Source organism: Vespa velutina, chromosome 1, assembly GCF_912470025.1.
Source record: "Vespa velutina chromosome 1, iVesVel2.1, whole genome shotgun sequence".
In the NCBI taxonomy this organism is placed as follows: Eukaryota; Metazoa; Arthropoda; class Insecta; order Hymenoptera; family Vespidae; genus Vespa; species Vespa velutina.
This window is the reverse complement of record NC_062188.1, coordinates 13,247,185-13,270,643: the sequence shown is the minus strand read 5'-3', so window position 1 is coordinate 13,270,643 and position 23,459 is coordinate 13,247,185. Positions and strand designations below refer to the sequence as shown.

Below are 23,459 nucleotides of genomic sequence, written 5' to 3'. Positions count from 1 at the left end.
ACCATCCGAACCGGTATCCTCTTCTGGACTGTATTTTAGTCGCTCTATGCCCCATGGTATGCCTAACATAAGTCCCATAGGGGGAGTTGCCTGCGTGCAACGGTGCGAGAGCATCCTTTCCGGGCCACTTTTAGCACGCTTTATTGTATACTTATGGCACGTTCTTGCCAACGAATCGATTAAGATTGGAATTAGGAGAAATATATTGAGAAAAAAAAAACATGTTCCGGGATAAATAACTGCAAGAAAGTATTTATATTTTACTTTTTCTTTTCTTTTTTTTTTTCTTTTTTATTTCTTTTCCTTTTTAATTATGACCAGTCTTATTCGAAATCGTTATGACGTAAGACGATTCGTCTGTAGAAACTTAGAGCATTTCTTCAAACTTCTTTTAGGATCGCAGAGTTATAATATAAAGCTTCGTGCCAGTTTTATCTGATTCGCATACGGCGAAGAGAAACTCTTCGAGGTTAAAGGAGGAATGCGAGCCCTGCACATTTCTCCGCCTGGCATCACGGAATGGAACAGGTTGCGAATAAAGTCTTGCTCATCGTGCCGGTAAATCGCAATCGCGAGTAAGGGCGCGAGATAATTCCCCGCCGAGTCCAATTCAATTGTGTCTGCGTGTTTTACTTTCGATCGAGGTCATTTCTTTCTTTCTTTTATCACCGATTTAAAATTTTTAACGGTAACGTCGAATAACGTTATAAAAGTAATAATAGAAGTAATAGAGAGAAGTGTATAAAATTGATAAAAGAAGAAAAAGAAAGAAAAAATATATTGATAAGAAAGGATTAATAAACATCTTTGGTAAAAAAAAAAGAAAAAACGGATTAAAAAGTACATTCACCTTGTCGGATTCTTCGAAACGTCATCAAGTAATAACCCTAAGATGCACGTGCAGTCTGTAATTACATAACCGTGCTCGTAATACATGATCATATCTCGTACGTTTCCATGGCTCTAATCGCACGAGGACAAACGCTTTTATGCGATTAAGCTTATGTGTTATCGCACCGTGATTTGAAGTAACATTTATAGTATCTAATATACTTGGAATATTTAACGGATCTTGAAAATTATCATCTCAAAATTATTTTTGACGATTGATTCCTGGAATGATCGTTTTATGTAACTGCAAAAATAGAAAACTTACAAGATAACATTCTAAGAAAAAAATAAAGAGAGAAAAAAGAGAAAGAGAAAGAGAGAGAGAGAGGGGGGAAGAGAGGAAGAGAGAGAGAAGCCAGATATAAAAAGAGAGCTGGAAAAAGATACGGTGAAGTAGAAGGGGAAGCAGAGATTATGTCGTGGTTAAATTTAGGCCCACGCGTACGAATGGAACCACCTGTTGATTCTTAGCAAAATCATGTGACAGCTATTACGATATTTTACGTGGAAAGAAACTCGGAAGTGAGAAAATGTCAAAGTACGAGTATAATAAAACAATCGGAATTTTTTAATCGAAATTATATTACCTTTACTTCGGTTATCTTAATTTTATCAAAAAAACTACAAAATTTACCGTATTTTTCGAGAAAAAAATTCTGACGGGAAAAACTTGGAGATCTAATAAACTATTCTTACATTTTCAAAAGCGAAGATACGAGCGATGGGAATGCTCGTTAAACTCATGGGATAGAAATCCCATGGGGCAAACGAGCTCTTCTTCTCATTCGAAAGTCCTACCACTCATAAGAGAACAGAAAAGGATGCGTTGCTAACGACGAGGGCCAAAGTTATGTGCAAATGTAAAAAAATCGACGAAGGTCTTTCTATCCTTAAAATGTTGCAATATTGTTCCTGCTTTGTAGCGCGTATTAACGCGCCAAAGTCCATCCCTTAGGACCCCCTCCTGCGGAGGTGGGCTCGCTTCATGACAAACAATACCGCGAGAATAGTCGAGCCACTTGAAAGGAACAATGCCAAAGTTTTAACAATGACGAACTAACTCGTAGTGGACTCCTGAGGGTACAACGGTTTGGTTTTTCTTTTTTTTTCCTTTTTTTCTCTTTTTTGAAAGAATAAAGGTCTTCGAAGACTGTATTACAAAACTATCGACACGGTAAGGCACCTGCTGAAGTCGAGAAGCCACCCCTCCGTCGCATCAAAAGACGCGTAAGGGTTTCTTGTAAGATCATTCACTTTACTTTAATTTTTTTTTTTTTATTTTATATTAATTTTTGCAACGAATTATGTATAGTTAGTTCTGGTTAATAGAACAAATCCATCAGAAAAACTCCAGTATGTGTTTTCACTTCTTTTTAACGCGACATTTACATAACACAGTCATATATATATATATATATATATATATATATATATATATATATATATATATATTTATATTTAAAGACAATCTCATTTTGTTATATATAATTTTTTGAATCTCAGATTCGAGTAAATTATCTTAAATATATAAGTACTGTAGAGTTGTATCTATAATCTTTTGTGGTAAGTAAGAATAGGAACGTATTGTATTGAAGATCGAAGCAAAATCGTGACGGTCTCCGATTCTATTTATCTAAAGTGTTTACGAAGATGGGTAGATCGACGGTTTGCTCTGCTGAAATTGCTCTCGTTTAAAAGGCAAATAGCAGTAAGAGAAGTGCTTTCAGCCTGTTGTTTCATATAATCGTTCCTTTCGCCTTGGTATCGGCCTTTCACCCGGACTCTTTCGAAATTCATATCTTCGTTGCGATCATCTTATCTCAACGATGACGTTCAACGACATTTGAAAGTTGTACGAATAAAATGATAAAACTGATAGAGATAGAAAGGTAAATGGTAGTTAGTAAGTACGTTTGTAAGAAAAATACAAGAGGCATTTTTCCGAGATGTAATATTGTGTGGTTCGCGTGTGTAGAGTTGGGTTGATTGTAGGTCTGAGGTAGATCCGGGGCAGGTCGTGGAGGACAGTGGCTATTGGAAGGGCCAGAAGGGCCAAGTCTTACGAGAGGTAGAACGTGCTTTCTCTCTCTCTGTCTCTGTCTCTATCTATCTCTCTCTCTCTCTCTCTCTTTCTCTCTCTTTCTCCCTCTCTCTTCCTCTCCTCCTCCCTTTCTTGTGTATACCTGCGTGTTTTATCTGCCTAGGAGAGAGGAAAGTAGGGAAGCCGAGCGATTTCTGTAGGTAAGATAGAGAAGGGGAGGGTAAGGAAGAAAGGTGGTGGAGTGGTAATGTGGTGGGGAGAGGTCTTCCGAGGAAATAGACGAGGAAAGAGATAGAAAAAAGAGAGAAAGGGAAAGAGAAAGAAAGAGAGAAGGGTCGAAGAAGCAGGCTGACGGCAACGAAAGAAGCAAAGGAGAGAAGAAAAGAAAGAGAGAGAGAGAGAGAGAGAGAGAGAAGTTGGTGGAGGTGGCTGGATGCTGTCGGTAGCGGTAGTAGAAATGGTGGGAGAGGTAAAGGATAGGAGAGGGGAAAAGAGAAGCGAAGGGGGGCCTCACGGTGAACGTGGACCTGTGCCCGTGGCTCCTCGTCGCATGGCCGACCTGCCGACTCGCTCTCCGCAAGGTGAGACGCGCGGACCGAAGTGAAGAGAAGAGCGCCGGAGCGAGCGAGTAAGCTCCTCTCGAAGGATCGCGCGGAATTCTCGCGAAAGCAGTTGTGCAGCCGGCTTCTCTTCTTCTCTTCGTCTTCTTCTTCCTTCTCCTCCTCCTCTTCCTCCTCCTCCTCCTCCTCCTCCTCCTCCTCCTCCTCCTAGTCGTCTTCTTCTTCTTCACATCTCATACGTTCAGTGGTCTGACGCGCGTACGTTCTCGCTGATCGTTCCCACCTTGGATTAGCAAGCTCTCCAAGGTTCTCTCGAACGAGGATGAATTTGCTGCGACATCGAGCGCGGGCTCGACACGACGGTCGATAACGCGCTCTTATCAAAGGAGCGTCGAGACTCGCGTACATAAATCTCGCGTAAATCTCACGTAAACTTTGTCGTTTCGAGTATACACAGCACATCGTCGCTTACTACGTCGTGAATCTTACAACTACGTAAAGACGAAGAATTACCTACCTATTAATATATCGACATCGTTGTCGTTGTTGTCGTCGTCGATCATGACGATCCACGTTCGCGCCATGGATTGTACGAGCATACGCACTTATAAGAACCACGTGTCACTTGCATGATCCTTTTCTCTCTCTTTCTCCCTCTCTATCTCCTTCTATCTTTCTCTTATTCTTTCACGCATATAGCAGGATCGAGTGTACGTGAAAAAGTGCAACGACGAGCTGTTCTTCATGGATAATATCGCGAACGATCTCCCGCAATCAGTGTTTTGTGCGCGTCTTAAGAAAAACTCATCGCTCGTAGACAGAAACTGGTTTCGAAAGTGTGCGCGTTGCTTTCCATTCGGAGGCCGAGCCTATCGAACGCCTTAGGACATCGTTTTACGCCTTTGGAATAACCTCCTGTTTGTCCTTTTTTCGTCCTCACATTCTAAATGGTGAGTCCTTTCATATAAACACCTTAATCCTTTTCGACTTTTGTCATGATCAAAGTATGGAATCAGACGTAATCTACGTAGATACATATATCAGAGTATCAAAGTTTCGATACCGATCTCGAAAACGAGATCCTTTGAAAGAACGATATAAATCCCGATGGAGAATTTCGCCTGGAGTTAAAATTTACGGAAAAACACAGAGTCAAGGATCGAGAACTGTCTCCAGCCTGGTAGTTCGACACACCTTAACGTTTCTTACATACATTCTTCCCTCGTGCTGCAGTCCTGTGAGTTGCCCTAGCGATGTTCAAGCACTTTCGCGCGTCCCTCAGCAACGATTTCCACGAAAAAAGTTGGAACGTTCTGTCCGAGTCCGAAAGATTTATATTGCTTTTCGAGCATCTTTGCGATCCTCGCGTTTGACGTTTCTTCTGGAAATCACTAAAAATGTCCCCAAGCAGTTACCTCGCTGCTAACCACGTGTTTATCGGTGCTCACGTACTCGCCATAAATCCTGACGCGTACGTAAACAGATTCACACAAAAATCATTCCATTATACGTGATCGTCTACTACAATCAAACACAGTTCTTCCTAAGGCACGTTTCTGATCGTTACTTTTCATCATTTTCTTCGTGTAAACAACGTCGAAAGAATTTCGTCCTTTTCATTATCGTCATAGTTGTCGTTATACAAGCAAGTTCTATTATCTTCCTATTATCTATCTTTTGATCATTCTCCAAAAAATTAGAACTATTATAAAATGTCTCTATAATCAAATCGGATTATAATAGATTGAAAACTTATTGAGATAAGAATGGACATTTTTTGTAACCGCTACGATATTTATTTCTATTTGAATTTTGTTATGCTACTTATTTATTTCTTTGATACTCATAAACATGGATGTCTTAATTAAAAATTGTCTCGAACTTAATCTAGTTCTTATGAAACTTGATATATCAGTTTTATAATTAAATCTAATTAGTCTATGAATTTTTAAATAATAAATAAACGTCATTTAAACTACATATGAAAAGGAAAGTCATATGATGCGCGACAGTTTAAGAGCACGAGGTTCACAAGCTTGGAATTTCTTTTACGCGAGCTAATGTTTGTGGGATCGTTAGTACACACAAGAGACTTGAACGCCGGGGTAAGAAGTAGTCGGTTTGCGTTGGCGGCAAAGCATCCGTTTGGAAAACATCGACTACTAGCATGTGGCATCTAGTATAGTTGAGGTAAAGCGTTAGGTAACTTTTACTTTGGTCTCTAATAGTGGCTAATGTAATTCGCTTTTGTGCAGGACGCTTTATCATTTGAAAATAATTTGCTGAAATAAAGAAACCGAGAGAGGGAGAGAGAGAGAGAGAAAAAGAGAAACAGACAGTATTTATTTCCTTTCATTCCGATTTTTCTACAGTGCAAATTTCAACATCTACTCGATATAATTTGATTTTTAATCTTTCATAATGAGTCATTTTTATTACAATGTTATTTAACCGCGAATTGAAAGTATGATTGTTCGTAATAATCGATTTATAACACTCTTTACGATGGATCGATAATCTAATAGAAATAAAAATAATTTATTCTAATACGTTCGAGTATCTGAGAATCTTGCAAAATGAAACTAACGATCGAGTTAAAGAACGGAAGTATTGTTTATGCGAATAACAATGAAAGTTGTTTCTTTGATGTGCAGCATCATTCGATGCGTGGTACGAAGATGCAGCTGTCTTTAACTCGTTATATTCTATGATGTTGATGCACAGAGGAAGATGTTACCAGATGTTAAATTCGATGCTTCTTATTCGATATCGTAACTCGATTGTTCTATTGAAAAATATATCGAAGAAAAAAATCTTGCATTCTATGTCATTTGTCATACGATTCTATTGTATGTCATTTATAGAAGTAGAAAAATATTTTGTTTTATTTTTAACAAAAAATAAATAAATGGAAAAAAAGAGATAGGAAGATTAAAATAAATCTTGTGCATTCCTTTTTATTGAAACATATCGATCGTTTCGTATAACAATATCGAATGAAAAAAAGAAAAACATATTACAGAAACAAGTCTTAGTTTGCTGCATCATTTGAGGTTGTATCGGAATGCCACGTTTGGGATGTCAGTTTATGAGTATGCGTACATATGGATAGAAAGTCGAAGCTGCTCGGTCCCATATGATGCGCTCGTAGGATGCGCTCGAAAAATATATTCCGTTTCTCCTAGGGATGCGCCTACTCTCGAGAAGATCATTAATTTCCTCTTCGAGACACTGGCGCTCGCTTCGAGTGCTCGCGGAATTATATTAGAATATCGTTAGTGTTACTTTTTTATTATTTTTTCTTTTTTGTCTTTTTTGCTGTCTTCGTTTCTTTTTCTCTTTTTTTCTTGTCAAGGAACAAAGATAAGAAAGAGGAAAATAACGTTCGTTGTGTAATCGTTCGTTTCTAACATTAGTATCGTCGATGATATTATCGTTCGTTCGATTCAACAAGTTTATAACATAGATAGAAACATTTTTAGGCGTATTAATATAAACGCATAATTGCGCAATTTGAACACCGTTAAGTTCGATTCGTTGATTCCGTGCAATTTGTTCGCGATCGAACAGCACAGCGTTATATATCGTACAAAATGTCAGAGCCGGTCGTCGTATACAACGGTGCTTATAGTCACTATAATTCCAGTAGTTTCTAATCCAATCCAGTTTAAATAACGCAATCAATCTGTCAAAGGTGCATGACATTCACTCTACTGAGTAACATAGATAACGTATTATTGCAGATAATACGTCTCGGCTTCGAACATTATCGATAGGTAACTCATTGATAAACAAGAAAAGTAAAGGAAAAAAAATGAGAAGACTTTTGTATTATAAAGATCGTTTCGTTCGAATTCTTTCAAACGAGAAGAAAAACTTGAGGAAAAGGTCTTTGTATTCTACCGATTTAAGCAGTGTCGCTTACATAGCCGCTTCAAAGTCGAGAGCGTAACCAAACGTGGCTTTTTAAGTAGGTATGCATTCTCGATAGTTTTGAGCACGGTCAGCTAAGAAGGGAATTCTTCGCTAGGAAGGGAAAACCTTTGAGATCGTAAAGGAACCCCAAGGTCTATCTTAGTTAAGGAGTATTGACGTTAGATTCGTTTTTCAATGGACCATCCCACCTGCTTAGTCAGAGAGTCGAAGAGAAAAAGGAAAGGAATAAGAAAAAGAAATATGAAGAAAGAAGAAAAAGATTTACGTTATATCACGCGTTCACTCGATCGTTTTGCGATAAAAAAACAAGGTATAAGATATGCGTCTTTTAAACGATCACGAAAGACGTTTGAATCGATCAAGACTTATGGAACTTTTTACATTTTCATGTTTTCAAATAGAAATGATCGTATCGCGTGATTTTAATGAATCGTATCTCGGCGAATAGAACGAAGAGACAAAAGAAAATAAAGGAGAAAGAAGCAGTATGTAAGCGCAATTAGTACTCAGCATGTTTCTAGGAGTCCTATCGTCGTTGTTCGTAACCATCGACTTTCCCTTTTAATGGCTGCCATTATTGGACTCCAACAAGGATCTCGGGGCATCCTTGTCGATCGTAATTACCTACCGATCTTGGAAGGACTTTGAAAGGGAGAAGGCTTCGTAATATTTGCAAATCAATTGGTGGTAACGACGATCGGCAAGAAAAAGAAGAAGAAAAAGAAAAATAAGATAGAGAGAGTGAAAGAGAGAGAGAGAGGGAGAGGGAGAGAGAGAGAGAGAGAGAGAGAGAGATACTCTAATAGCCGAAAGGTGTATGCTTCGTACATCTCGGGAGATGCTGGAAGGTCCAGAAGTCGAGGGAAAGGCGAGAGGACTGACGTCACCATCAGGAATGAGGTTAAACCGATGCTAAAGTCGCGCTCGAGCAGTAACCGCTATAACGTTAACTTTGCCGTTGCAGGATGCATGAGAGTCCTGGAAACTATAGCGTTCGCGAGATTATCGAAAGAGAGAGAGAGAGAGAAGAGAGAAAGAGAAAGAAAGGGATTCATAGATCCGTGATTGCATCACGAATGTATCTTACTCGCGCGTGCTTGCCGATTCTCTGCCAAGATTCACGATTGATAATCGATTGCTCCTTCGACTCGATGACTTTCGAGGAATGCGATTGCAACGTTCTTTAAAGCTTAAAAACAGAGAAAAAGAACGAACTATACTAAACCTTTCCTCATTTCTATTTTCTTAAAGAAGAAATAAATATCTAAAAAAACATCGTTGATCGGATGCCAACGAAGTTCTCAAAAACGATGAACTTGATCCGAAGTGACAGATAACGTTATCGACTGATAACTCGTCTACCTGTGAGAGAGTGGGAATTTTGAGTAAAGAAGATAGAAAACGTGTTTATTTCGCGTATGGTTCACTATTCATCAAATTTGTTTAAACGGCTTCGTCGGTATACTTTATCAGTATCGCTCATACATTAAATCGTGTGTTTTATAGACGCAGTAACAAAAAAAAAAGAAAAAAGAGAGAGAGAGAGAGAAAGAGAGAGAGAGAGAGAGAGAGAGTATAGATCATAAGCTCTACTGAATCTACTCTCAAAGACTGTCTTCTCGCTCTATTTTTTCAATCGAGATAGAGTCTCTCTCGATTCGGGAGACTAATAAAATTCTCTTCAAGCGAGAGAGATATACCTATCCATCTACCTATTTATACCGTCTAGAAACTAAAATCTCTCGTTTTGCCGCGGTTTCTCCTTCGTTCTTGGTATCCGTTTGCCAAAAGACAGAAAGGAAGGATTCTCTCTGATCTACGACAAAAAATGTTACAGGCCGATCGATCGTCTTCTACTCTCTCTTCTCTTTCGATTCTCACGATCTTCTCTCATTAACATTTCGGGATGGGGATGGGGGTGGTGCTGGATGGAGGTAGAGGATGGGTGCAGCGAAGAAGAGCAGAGAGAAGAGAAACAGTAAATCTAAAAAAAAAAAAAAAGTACAAGAGAGTCCTTCCAACGCCGACTACCAACGCTATCTCGATGTGCCATCCATTGGAAGCCTTTGTCTTAAGAGAGTGCACGAGTTTGCTCGTATAAAATGTGCTGCCCTTTCGAAAGGGTCCAGATTGTACGGGGTACTAATACCGGGCTGGCACCTTCTCCGAGTCTCGTATAAACCAAGAGAGAGAGAGAGAGAGAGAGAGAGAGAGAGAGAGAGAGAGAGAGAGAGAGAGAGAGAGAGAGAGAAAGAGAGGAGTTTCTCAGGCAGACTACTCTATCTACGGAGGATCTCCTTTGAAGCAACACGGACGAACTCGTGCGCTGACCCCCAAAGGCTAAAGATTACGAGACCTCGGCGCGGCTAGAATTCGAGCTCCTCCATGAGGACGCGAGTAAAGCTGTACTCCTCTTTTAAACCAAGTAGAATCTCGCGTGCTCCTAAGTCGTTGCTTTTCCATTAGAAAGATAAGAGGTCGAGAGGATTGACGTATTATTATTTCTCTCCCCATATTTACGCTTCTGTTACTCGATTTACTTCGACGTTGTCGATAATAAATAATCAACGTATCGTCGAGGATAATATCGAATGTTTCACTTTGAATATTATAATAGACGCCTTTTTATTGTTTTTCGTTGAATTCGTCCAATAAGTAATGTCGGAATTTTTGATATTTTATATCTAAATTAACTAGTTATTTCTTACTAAAAATTTCCACACTTTTGGTAATTTATTGGTCAATCTAATAGTATAGTATATGAAATACTAACAATATAGTTTCTATAGTCTTTTGTTTATTTAAACTATAATTTAAAACAATAATTGTATATTGGATATATTAACAATATATAGAAATTAATAATCTTATTTAAAAATATATACAAAATTCGATCTTGGAAAAAAATAAAACTTTGACCTTGTAAAATTCTTGTTTTCGTCAAAATACCAAAGTCAATAAGTGATTTCGTACTCAGCTCGCAAATAACCCTTTGTTTTATCGTTCTTTGCCACCTGCGTCACGATTATACGCACCTCTCTTATTTTCGTATGCGCAGCTTCGTCGTTTAGCGTAAGCGCAAATACGTGGGCTATTCGAAATGAGGGCGGGCCGTCTGGTTGGTAGACAGATACCTACTATACCAACCTTTCGCGAGCTGCTTGTTGTCTCGTAATTACAACGATTATACTTGCTTTTTATGATTGCATCGCAAATGCGAGACCTACATATGGCTCTTTCGCCTTTACGTAAATACTCGTTCGAGCAGAACGCGATTCGTGATGGTCTCTTCCTTTCTTTATTTGTTTGACATATATAATTTAAACTTAGGCCAACCTGTGATTCGACTTTTTCAACATGACAATACGAAACTAAAAATTTCCCTTAGTGTCTTAGAAATATACAATCAATTAAAATGTTGCTTATATAAATTGTGTTTCATATTAGAGAAATATAATTCATTTATTTATTACATCAAATAAAAATATTACAGGAAACAAAAAATTCCTTAAAATAAACATCGTTAGAATTCAATTTTACTTTTACAATTAATTCAATTCATTTAAATATATTTGATAAAGGAAATTAATATTAAAATATAAAAATACATGTCGTAATTTCGATTGATTAATTCTTATATTTGCATTAGTAATGTCCAATTGAAATATTATAAAATCTTACAGTCAGATTTTATTAAAAATTTTTATTTAAATTAATTTCGTAAGATATAATGTATTTACGTATATTACAATACGTTGATCGATTTTATCAATCTCCCTATGTAAAATATATTTATATGTAAAATATATTTGGTTTATAATCTCGTGTGAAAAGGAAGCTGACGAAAGAGTGGCAGTTACGTTCGGTGCGCGCACGCGCCGACTCGGGCACGAGCGTAAAGGTGTGCGCGTCCAGATATGGCCGCCGCCTGCGCACAGTACTGGTCCGTCGTCTCTCCTGCCTCCACTGAAGAGTCCTTGACGCTTACCCTCTGTGTATTTTACTTTACGGTTTGACAAGCCACGAAAGCCGAACTGATTTTCCTTTTGACATTTTTATTTTTCTATTCTTGTAAACTAAACTTTTTAATATCTTTATTCTTCCAAATTTGTATCCTTTCGAAGCAAGAACATTGTTTTTGATCTATTCTTTTTAGTCTATTTATTTTTTTCTTCCTTTTTTTTTCCTTTTTTTTTTTTTTTTTCTTTTATACACTGGTATATACTCGATATGTAAATCTATTTCGAAAGCTGAACGAACAGCATCGTATATCGATTCTCGGACGTCGTAGAATTACAAATCATCTTCTTACGATAAAAACGTGCGACACGTCTTAGAAACAAAGATAGAATCATTCTACCTAAGAAAAAGTATCATAATATTGGAAGAAAGAATAGCAATTTCCTTGTATACTTTATTTCGTATGAAATCACGTAATTAATGACGTTTCGTCGTCATCCGTGTAAACACGTACGTTTGTTTTTACATTTTTTATCATTTCTTCGTTCTCTTCGTTCTCTTCGTTTTCTTCGTTATCTTCCTTCTTATTATCCTTAATAAAATACAATAACATTTTTAAAATTTATCATAGTTACGTAATTACAATTTTTACATACATACGGACAAAAAAAAAACGATTCGGCATTTCACGATCGATCGAATGAATCGAATGAAGACGCCAAGCGAATTGGAATCGAGTGGAATCCTTAATTACCCATCAGGCGCGAAGTGGGATCGATTCGAGGTAAACGGAAAGAATCCTTCGGTTTCTCGAAAGCCGTGAATTGGTGTAAGTCCGATGTCATTGTGATTTCTTGTCCCGAACATCTTCGAATCAACGGATTCGTCGGTGTTCTTAGACCCAGTGTCTCACCTTCTTTTCCCCTCTTCCTCCTCCTCCTCATCATCCTCTTCTTCTTCTTCTTCTTCTTCTTCTTCTTCTTCTTCCTCTTCTTCTTCTTCTTCTTCTTCTCTTCTTCCTTTCAGTCTCTTCGTTCTTCCGTTCCTTCCTGTCTCCACCCTTTCTCTCTTCTCCGTCTCTCCTCCCTTTTCTCAAGGCAGGTCGCTCGGTATGTTAATGTCATTCTTTCGAATCCCCTCGGTCCCGATTCGAGGTACTAGCCCGGTCTGGTTTTTCGTGTCGCCGAGGATGTCGCTTCTAATTGACGAGTGGCGGACGTATACGCGTTTCAAAAGAGAGAGAGAGAGAGAGAGAGAGGGGAAAGAGCAAGAGTAGAAAAGAGAAAGAGAGAGAAAGAGAGAAAGAGAGGCAGAACACACGGAATAGAGAAAGAGGGTAAACGATGGACATGTGTCCGAGGTGTTCGAAGCAAAGTTCTGGCATGTCTTATTATACGTTGAAGAGCTCGATATTTTGAAAGGTTCGTGGCAAACGCGAAGATGCGACCCCTCTCTTTTTCCCTCTCCCTCTTTCTCTCTCTCTCTCCAGTAAAAAAAGAGGCGACACGTTCGTCTCGAGGACAGTGCATTTCGGTCGTCTCGAAGAAAAGTCTCCGTGGGACGTGTCTCGAATCATGGGAGGGCTGAAAAATGAAAGAAAGAGAAAAAGAGAGAGAGAATAAAACAGAGAGAGAGATAGATAGGGGGGGAAATATTAGAAACTTTATCATTATGCTCTCGATTTCATGTAAATGAAAAAAAAAAAAATAAATAAAAGGAGATATCGAACTTTCCGTTTCGATATACGTGCTTATTAGTTCGACTGATTGTAGGTATAATTCTGACGTGGTTTCGAGCGAGACGAATCGAGTGGAAAAATGCTCGAAGAGATGTTATTAGCGTTTAGCTTCGGTTTCGATCGGTGGTTTCACGTTCAATGATCAATTCAATTCCCTTCTTTCTTCGAATGAAATTCGATTCTACTTTTAGATTTCTTGCAAAATTATGATATAATATTTACTTGGTTAAAATCTAAGATTCTCTTAGGTAGCAACTTTTTGGAGAACTCCAGAAAATAAACTTTTCTAGTTCTCTTTTGCTCGTTATAATCCACGAGCAACGTAGGAGAAAAGACAATTCATGTTTCATCTTTGGCAAGTACTACGAGTGAGTGGGTTCTTCAAGAGAGAGAGAAAGAGAGAGAGAGAGAGGGGGAGAGTTTTGAGTTATTTTGATAGAATCTAATCATTGGATATAATATATTTTCTTAAAAAAAAAATAAAAAGATGACTATTATTTCTTTCTTTAAAAATATTTTAATTAATAGAGTAACAAGAAAAAAATAAAAAATTTGTTTATGTTAAAAAGTTTTATAATGTACAAAAAAAAAAAGAAAAATAGTGTAAATTCAAAGATCTTCAATGACGTAGACAAATCTTGCCATTTCTCTCTCTCTCTTTCTTTTTCACAAATGATACCGTTCGCACTTCTAATAAGCGCCCGAGGTGGACGCGAGTCAGTCGTGTGACCGTTGGACGCGTGGGAGAGAAATTGCGAGAGGATCGATGGCTCTAAAGACGTGAGATGAAAAAAGGATAAGAAAAAGACGAAGAAGATGAAGAAGCTGAGTTTACACGTATACATACTAGAAGAAGAAAAAGCGATCAGAGATCTCCAATCTCATGACGTTGTAGCAAGTACGCTAAGCAAGTAGGTGTTCTCCTTTCGAGTGGGTGTCGCTCCTCCTTGGCTGCGTTGCAACGGTGACATCATCATGTGCGTAGTCAGCTGATTCGACATAGATGGAGCGAAAGAACGGAGAAAAGTGTTGAGTATAATTAACGAGTGTTAATCATTTTTTTATCGTTACGCATCGATCCTAGTTCGATCACAATGACCTCCATTCCTGAACCGGACGTTCACATGTTATGACTCTTGAATGATTGTAAGGGTGAATTTAGACTCGTATGAAGGATATTATATGATAAACTCGAAAACTTGAACCTTGAACGATGAGCGAAATCCCAAGCAACTTACGATGGACCTCGTAGTAGCAAGAAAACCAAACAGTTACGGAGAATACAGGGCCGATAGTAAATTCAAGTAAGACATTGTCCCTCAATCTCTCTCTGTTCGTTTCGAACAGGGTGGTCCACCACGAGCGACGCACGTCGTCTTCGTCGCATTCCCATTGCTCGTATAACGAGCTCTTCGAACTCTCTCTCTCTCTTTCTCTCTCTTTCTCTCATCGCTCCTGGGTGTTCCACGCGTCAAGCGAACTGTATCTTCGCAGGGAGTGATCCCTAACCTGAATAAATTGCATTTCATTGCCCGTTGAATCGCCATTTGCCGAAGACCCGGTGGTCGATTCTTGATGATCTAATCAAGAAGGTGCACCTTTTATCCATGCTTTTCCTTGCATTACCCATTAAACAAAGGTAACGGTAAACGTTCGAACGCTTCTGAAGATACATAGATATTATAACTAGTAATGACACGTTCATTCGCATATTCGAATTACAAAAGAGAGAGAGAGAGAGAGAGAGAAACGTCGCGTGACCGATCGATCGGTGAACAGTGAGAAAACTTTCCCACGGCGAGAACGCGTTGTGACCTCCAAGGCGATCTACCTTGAAAGACCAGAGCTATAGTAACGAAGCGATTCCTCTTGTTGAAGTAAGGATACACTGGCGACATTCGGAAAGTCTCGTTAGAATGGAAAAGTCGTTCCTCGTATGTACATAGATGCGATCGAAGCTGCCCTCTCACGTTAATTCTCTCCTTCCTCCTCATACCGAATGCCAGCGCATTAACGCAAATCGTCTATACGCTGTGGCACGCACTAACATTGCTAACGTTGTTACCAAGCAATAAGCATTCTCGACGATCCTTTATGTTCTATCTCTTTCTCTCTCTCTCTCTCTCTCTCTCTCTCTCTCTCTCTCTCTTTCTCTTTCTCTGACCATTCTCACGTTTTCACGAGCTCGTTGTACGAGAAGAAAAACTTGGCCCAAACTTGGGTCGTATGCAGATCCTTCCTTCCTACCAAATGGACCAAGGTATATCGATACTTCTTCGAAAGAAATTCGCGTTCCAAAGTATACGAATTTCTTATCTTCGTGGTTGAGTTTCAAACATCATCACGATCTTTAAAACTGTCTTTAGAACTGTGCAGTCACTATTTATTACCAACTTCTTTCGTAAGTCTCATCGTGAAATAAATGTGAGAAACGTTGCACAACATCGAATATGCGAAAGAGAGATATTCGTACTACAAGAAATCATTGAGATTAATAGGAATGTTCTTCTTCTTCCTAATTTTTTCATCGTCCCTTCTCTTGAAATTATATTTCGAGCAATCAACAATATAAAAAAGAAGCTCAAGAAACAATTGTAGTTAAAGGTGCGTGCTCCAACATGCAACGGATTATTTATATCGTAATGTATATCTTTAAGTAAAAGGAATAAAGAAAAAGAGAAGGAGAAAGAGAAAGAAAACTGAGGAGGATTTCGATTCTCATTACAGATACGGTCGAGAGAAACGAACCGAGAGCCAAGCACCATCGTCTCTCGCACTTTAATCGACTTTCGATTACATTCAACATGGAAAATGCGTTTCTATACATGAGAGATAGAAAGAGAGAGAGAGAGAGAGAGAGAGAGAGAGAGAGAGAGAGAGAGAACGAGCATTGACACCAGTGACACGAGTAACGATCGTATAAAAACGATGTTCGGAATCTTTCGATACGAGATAAAGACCAAATCGAAGAAGCGGATCAAAGTTTCCATGAGACTTTCTACGAGTTGTTCAACTCGAGTAAGATTCCATTCGAAAGCTACAATCTATTCGCGGTCTCCTTGCTTCTAGAGAAAGATAGAGAAAGAGAAAGAGAAAGGAAAACAAGGAAAAGATGCAAAGCCGATAGCACCTTGACGCGACAATAGTCTATTCGTTACTTGGCACGTTGCAGTCAACAGCAAGAGACAGGAAAAAAATAAGAAAATCCGAAGATCGAGGGAGGCGACGAGAATCTCGAAGATAGGCCACGTTTGTCAACGTAAAGAATGCCGCTACCATGGAGGTCTACCTTCGTGATGAGGATGGAACGATCGTCAAAGAAGAAATTCCGTATTAGGAATATCTTTATTATTTTTGAAAAATCGAATACCATTGATGTCTGGGATATACAATCGAATCCAAAGATTTTTTGTCCTATCATCAAAATTTTACTTAACTTGTTTATTATCATTTTTTAAAAATTTATACGCATTTAACATTTTATTTATTAACTTTTAAAACATACGATCTTCTTCTGTGAGTTAATATTTGTTTTTTTCTTTTTTTTTTTTTTGTTTTGTTTTTATATACTTCTACTCATTCTGCAATACCAAAAAAATAAGTTTATTTTTATAAGCAAAAAAGTTTAATCTAAAACAAGCTGTATGTAAAATGCATCGTTAATGTTTCAAGAAGCGCTATAAAGACGACAGAGCCCATAAGTGGCAACGAAAAGAGACAGGATGAAAAAGGAAATACGCTTGCGGAGACTCACAAAGCAATTACCCTATTACCCTCTTGGGTGGACAGAGCGAATTACGCTAATATATCGAAGACATCTTGCTCCTCTTGTTTTCCTTCTCTCTATTTCTTTTGTGGTCATGCAAAAGCAAGAAATTCCAAGGTATTCCGAGTAATAAAGTAATCGATTTAACGTAGCGAAATACGAAATAAACGTAGCAATATTTTTGCAATTGATATTAAAAACTATCATCGTTCAAATATAAAAATTAGATATTAAAGTGTGTGAGTTTCTTTTACTCGCGTTTATAAAAAAAAAAAAAAAAAAAAAAAACGTGAAAATATTGCACGACGTTTAATCATCGTAATTTCGAAAAACTTATCGATAAAGTGATCTCGAAATAATATAAGGAAATTAAAAAGAATTTTTTTTTTATTCGAAAGATTCTCCAAATTATAATATTCTATTCGAAAGAATTTCTTTGACACATGGAAATCTTGTTTATTGTCGACGATGCCGTTGAACTATCATGGAAAAAGCATACGAAAGGAAAGGCTTAAGTCGGCTTGAGCTTACGCTTTATAAGAAGCCTTGATGTTTCTATAATTTCACAACTTAAGCATCGCACTCGCTAAGGAATGACTCTCGAACGATTTCGTCGTCGCTCATATGGACATCGGTTGCGTACCGTCCTAAGAGGATTACCTCTTTCGAGAGAGCCGATTTTGCGACTTTATCGGTCTTTACTCTTTTCTTTTTCTCATTTTTTTTATCTTACTCCATTCCAAGCATCTCGATATCTCTCTTTCAAATTCTTTTTACTCGTCCATCGAGAAGGATTAAGTGCCAAGCGAATGAACGTGTAAAATAAAAAAAGAAAAAAGAGAAAAAGAAAGACAGAGAGAGAGAGAGAAAAATTTTGAAAGCAACCAAGTACAAAACGAAATTCGCAAGGTGCTCGTATTCATGATTTTTCTTCTTTAAATCTTCCAGAAGAAAAGGATTTTATCTTCGAAAGGATTAACCAAAATAAATATTACAAATTTTATCGAGATATTTCAGAATTAAATATTATTTAAAAATATGCAAAAGAAAAAAGAACGAAGTCGACGAAAAAAAAAAGCGGTTTTCTTTTTAATATATAATGGGAACGTATGAGAATCAGTAAAAAAAGAAAAGATAGAAATAAAAAAAGAAATATAAAAAGAAACATCAACCGAATGGTATTTTCCTCGTAACATCGTATAAGTCGATCGTCCCTGATCGGACCAATACAGGAAAGAGGTTGTTCGATGGCAAGGCGACGATCCGTTGTAAGGTAATAAATAATACAAAAGTCGCGCAAGAGAGGAATCGCGGTATTGGTAGCTATGTAGCTACGAGAAGAAGGTACGACGTTGCCCTTGTCTTGAGCGCATAATTAAAACAAACAAAGGACGATCGGAAGCGCATCGAATCCGAAGGAATAGCGGGATCTCGTCGTCCTTGCAATTTCAAAGTGTGTTAACGTGTATGTATATATATATATATATGTGTGTGTGTGTGTGTGTGTGTGTGTGTGCGCGCACGCGTGCGTTAGCACGAGCTGGAAATATTCTCGAGATGATAAAGTTCGAACTCTCATTTAGAAAAATTCTTTTTCTTTGTATTGGAAGATGCAAAAGATCGACTTGCGTGTACGTATCATCATACGTAAGTTCGTATTCGAAAGCTTGACTGGCTCCGACCGTTTCACCAATCTAACCGTGAATTTACGAGAGTAGAAGGGGCCACTTAAGGGCCAACATCGATGAAGTATACCATACTTATAGCACGCCCGTGGATACACTGGAATCCGGCTCTTTGATGATCGTAACTCGAATACTTTTACGAGCGCATCGCGTTCAACACGTGTTGTATTCTCGCGATGTTCTCTCTCTCTCTCTCTCTCTCTCTCTCTCTCTCTTTCTCTCTTTCTCTCTCTTGCTTTGTGAGTATATGTATAGAGTATGTATTTATAGTATGTATAAGTATAGGAATGAAAGCATTATGCAAATGACAATCCCGAATACGTGTGTTGCGTAAGTGAGAGTCATTAACCGAGAAGGTTGATAGCTTTCAAAGTGGTTCTTGTTTCTCGAACTTTTATCTTTCGACCTTCTGTCCGTTTCTTCTTGCCTTTTTTTCTTTCTCTTTTTCTTTAATTTTTTTCATTTCGCATTAAACGCATGCACAAAAACGAACTTGTGAATCACCGATTAAGGAAAAGTCGGTAAAGTTTTCTGAGATATGGCTTCTCTCATCGAAGATGAACGATGAACCATAGCGGAGAGTTGTTCCTCGATATTTATAAGGAATTGCAAGGAACGCCGTGATAAATCAAAACTGCGTAAGGTAGGGCCGCGAGGTTGAACCGGACCCTCGTGAGGTCAGATCGACTTGCGTTGCGACGTAGAAGCAGAAAAAAAGAAAGGTAGAGAATAAAGAAAGAGAAGGTAGTTTAAAGAAAGAGAGTGAGAGAGAGAGAGAGAGAGAGAGAGAGAGAGAGAATCTGAAGATCCAAGATGAATGTCCAGGAATGGAAAGAGGGAACCAGAACTCATCTGCATTCCTCTAGATGAACGATGTTCTTGGCTGCTCTTAATAATTAACTGGCCTTATCGCCAGGAGTAACTTGCGCGTGAACTTTACACTTTCCATCCGATCGTTTCTTTTCATTTTGTATTTTTTTTTCCTTCTTATTTTTTTTCTTCTTCTCGGGTATATAATGAGAAATTCGTATACGAATAATTACACAACGAATCCAAAGAAAATCAAATAACATCAGACCGAAAGGCAAATCTTTAAAAGGAGAATATATGGACATAATCACGGTCTGAGCCTTCGTAAATGCAAAAGAAAGAACAGAACATATTAAAAATCTTTACGAAAAAAATTATAAGAAGAGAGAGAGAGAGAGAGAGAGGGAGAGAGAAAGAGAGAAAAAGAAAAAGAGAGAGAGAGAAAAGGAAAAGAAAAAAAAAGAATCTCTCTTCTCGATAAAAGTTCGCTTAACCCCAAGTCGAACTCTCTCGAGAAGCATTACTTGGAATGACTGGCAAGCTGGCGGAACGAAGTTATGTTCGCAGTAAACGCCTGCGTAATAATGGGTTTCGGTCCTTGGCACGCACCAAGGCGCCCTTCGACGGTGAAGCCTCACCCTATCGCTAAGAATGGACTTTATACTGGGACCAAAATTGGTGCCAGCCACGAATTGGCATAATGACAGGTATCATGATGCACCGATTGCTCGACCTCGGAGCCTTCGACGGCCTTCCTACGGGTTGATATGTCATGCGGCTTCTTCTTTCGATCGAACGACACTTACTATGTAAATTGATGAATTCAATGAAAGAATATAGCGATATTCTATGCAAGAACTTTCCTAAATACTTATAAACATTGTTACATAATGTATGCATATACATAAACGTGTTAATATTGTGAACGACACTTACTATACAAATTCATGAATTTAATGAAAGAATATAGCCATGTTCTACGTAAGAAATTTCCTAAATACTTATAATCATTCCTACATAATATATATATATATATATATATATATATATATATATTAATGTTAATGTTGTATCAAGACGAGAATGTGTACTACAAAAGAGTTTAGAAGAAAAAGAAAAGGGAGAACACGATATTTAAGATCCTTTAGAGATATCTCGATTCTAAAGAAGAATCAGTACAGGCTTTTTTTCCTTCTTCATGGCCAGTTAGACAGACCCATCCATGCCCTTTCCTTTCTCCTTCGTCACCTCCCCCTGTTTCTTCAGGCCCATTTTATCTTTTGGATCCCTGGCGGCCTCGTTTCAGGAGCCATTGTCTGCACTGCGTTTCAGGATGCCGACACCGGCTTTAATGAGAATTTTAATTATCCAATCCTGCACGCTCGTGGCCCGCCAATAAAACGTACAGACGTTCGAAAAGCGGTTACTCTTGCGCAAGGCGTATTGAAGTATTTTCTATAGTGACTATGCATCCTTTCTCAAGACTCTCAAGTCATTCGAGAATTTAATTACATGTGTATAGAACTTAATGGAATAAAGCTTCGTTGACTGCATTCTACTATGTATTCGTTTATTCTTTATTTCGTTATACAAACTTACAAAGCATCAGAAAAATTTGAAAATTCAAGATTCGATAAACAGTATTTTTGAATATTTAATAATCATTAAGACATTTTTTCGTCAGTTGTTTCTTTTTTACGTTGCAACCAAACGGAATATACCAATTCTTTCTCTGGCCTTTTTAATTTATTAGCAGGCTCATTTTTTACTTTCACGTCATTTTGTTTATCCTTTTTTTTGTAGTCATGTTTATGTGATATATTGAATTTTATCAAATCCTCAGACATTGAGGAATAAGGTTTCGTTTTTTTGGATGAACCTGAATTATTCGAATTTACAGGATTTGAAGGTATTCCTGAATTATTTTTAGATCCAGTAGGATCTCCTTTATTTTTATTTGTATTATCTACTAATAAATTTATAGAATTCGAACGTCCTTTTGGCTTTTCTGTTATATTACTATTTTCTTGAGTATTTTTCGATGAATGTTTATAAGATGAATTTTGGGCTTTTATATTCTCTAACTCCTTCAACGGACATCGTAGTATCGTTTCGGCTAATGAATTTGTTAAAGTGTTTGCATTGCTCGTCGAAGATGATTTCGAAGGGTTTTGTACTACCGTTTCTTTGTCCGATCTTCGAACATTCATAGTGTTCTTAATTTTTGTAGATTCTTCTTTGGTAAAAGGATTAAGCTCTTTTATAGAATCATTATCAAAGTATTTTACAGAGTTAAGTTTTTGAGATTCTTTAACATTCTCTTTTAATTTTTCTAATGTTTTCGATAATTTTTCACGCAACGATTCATTTTTAATCTTCTCTGAATCAACAGCTTTTATATCAACGTCTTTTTTAAGATCTAACTTTTTTTCTTTATCAGCATCGTTACTGTTCGACGACTTTAATTCATTCGTCATTTTATCCTTTTTCTCTTTAAGTTCAACGTTTCTTCGACTATACTTTGTCGGACTTTGTATAGATATAGTAATCGGTTTAGTTGATTGACTGGTTTTAATTTCATCACGATTATCCAAACGTTGATTTTCCTTTTCCGTTATCTTCTCGTTAATCGTCGTCCCAATTGAATCCATTTTTTTCACTTTATCTTTTGCAACTTCGTTCGTTGTCACATCTTTTATTCGACTTGTCAATTTTTCAGATTTCTTTCTCGATGCAACTGTTACCCCATAATCTATCAAAGTCCCATCTTTCTTCTTTTCTATAGGTTTCATGGAATTATAAATATTATTTATCTTCCTGTTCTTTAAATCATTCATATGCTTCGTTTGCCTTGCCACGTCGTTTAACGAATCTTTTTTATTACTCGTTTGCATGTTCGATTTTTCTTCAGATGACACCACCTTGTGACGAATTAATTTCTCGTTTCTCACTTTGTCGACATTATGTTGACTTGGATTTATTCCAGGATCGATATTTTTTATAAGAATGTCAGACTTTGGTAATTCCTTCATTTGTATTCCGACGCTATCTTCCTTCTCCATCGTTAAACGTTTCTCATCAGGAACATTTTTCTTCATACTTTCTACTTCCTTCGTCGTACTAACATTCTTTATTTCTCGCTTCAAAGAAGCGTCGTTCCGCTTATTTAACTTTTCCTCGGCTATTTTTACCGAACTCAAAGACGAACAACTCGTAGTTTTCTCGTTGACAAGAACAGAATTATCTCGTGTGATTTGAACGTTTCCACTTTTGAAGGTGGTCGAACTTTTCGATGTCTTTTCACCATCAAGTGCTTTAGAAAACGTCATTGAATCTTTTGTATCGTACTTGTTCTCTACTTTGCTAGATTTAACTTCAATAGATGGATTCTGCCACTTTGTTGAAGACTTCTTTTCTTCTGAAGAATCTTGCATAAGCTTTGATTGTACTTTATCATTCAAAGTATACGTTCGATTCGACTGCTTTGCTTTTTGCTTATCAATCACGTTCGTTGGCGCTGAAAAACTTTTCTGGTAATCCTCTTTTTTCTTTGATTTTACATAAGAATCAGACCACCACGGTGACCACTTTGGTAATATACGTTCATCATAAAAGTCAATTTCGGATGATTGATTATTTAAAACGGATTTCTTTGTAATATTATCGATCGTTTTAGAATCACGTTTATTAGATGGTGGAGATTTCTGACCATCTAACTTACCAGAACCAGGTCTAGGTTTTCCAGAAACTGTAGAAGAGTTCCCATCGGAAGATCGACCAGAATGCTTGGCTATAATATCTGCTAAAGATATAATTTTATCTTTTTCAGAAGTTTTATCAGATGCTTTTTCAGAAGCTTTTACAGAAGCTTTCCCAGAAGCTTTCCCAGAAGCTTTCTCAGAAGCTTTCTCAGAAACTGGATATTTTATAGCAGCTTTATCAGATATACTGCTACTTTTAATCGTACTCTTTTCAGAAGAAACAGATTTCAAATTTACATGTTTAGAAGATTCATTTCCGACACTTTTCCCGCTGCTATTTGAAACAGTTTTTGATTCAGGAGGTTCATTTT

The 23,459-nt window shown here is 37.6% G+C and overlaps 1 protein-coding gene across 6 annotated transcripts in view; it reads left to right on the top strand.

Annotated features, from left to right (window-relative positions):
• The window catches only part of LOC124952612 (epidermal growth factor receptor), a 121,425-nt gene that overhangs the window by 67,545 nt on the left and 30,421 nt on the right, over nt 1-23,459 (top strand). Inside the window, exon 1 of one of the 6 annotated variants that reach the window (XM_047502761.1) lies at nt 3,271-4,442. The exons of 4 other annotated variants lie outside the window; for them this stretch is intronic. The gene's annotated coding sequence lies outside the window, so the exon portion shown is untranslated. Of the gene's footprint in view, nt 1-3,270; nt 4,443-11,654; nt 14,155-23,459 lie in introns of those variants that run through there. One more of the 6 variants, XM_047502769.1, reaches the window with a different exon arrangement.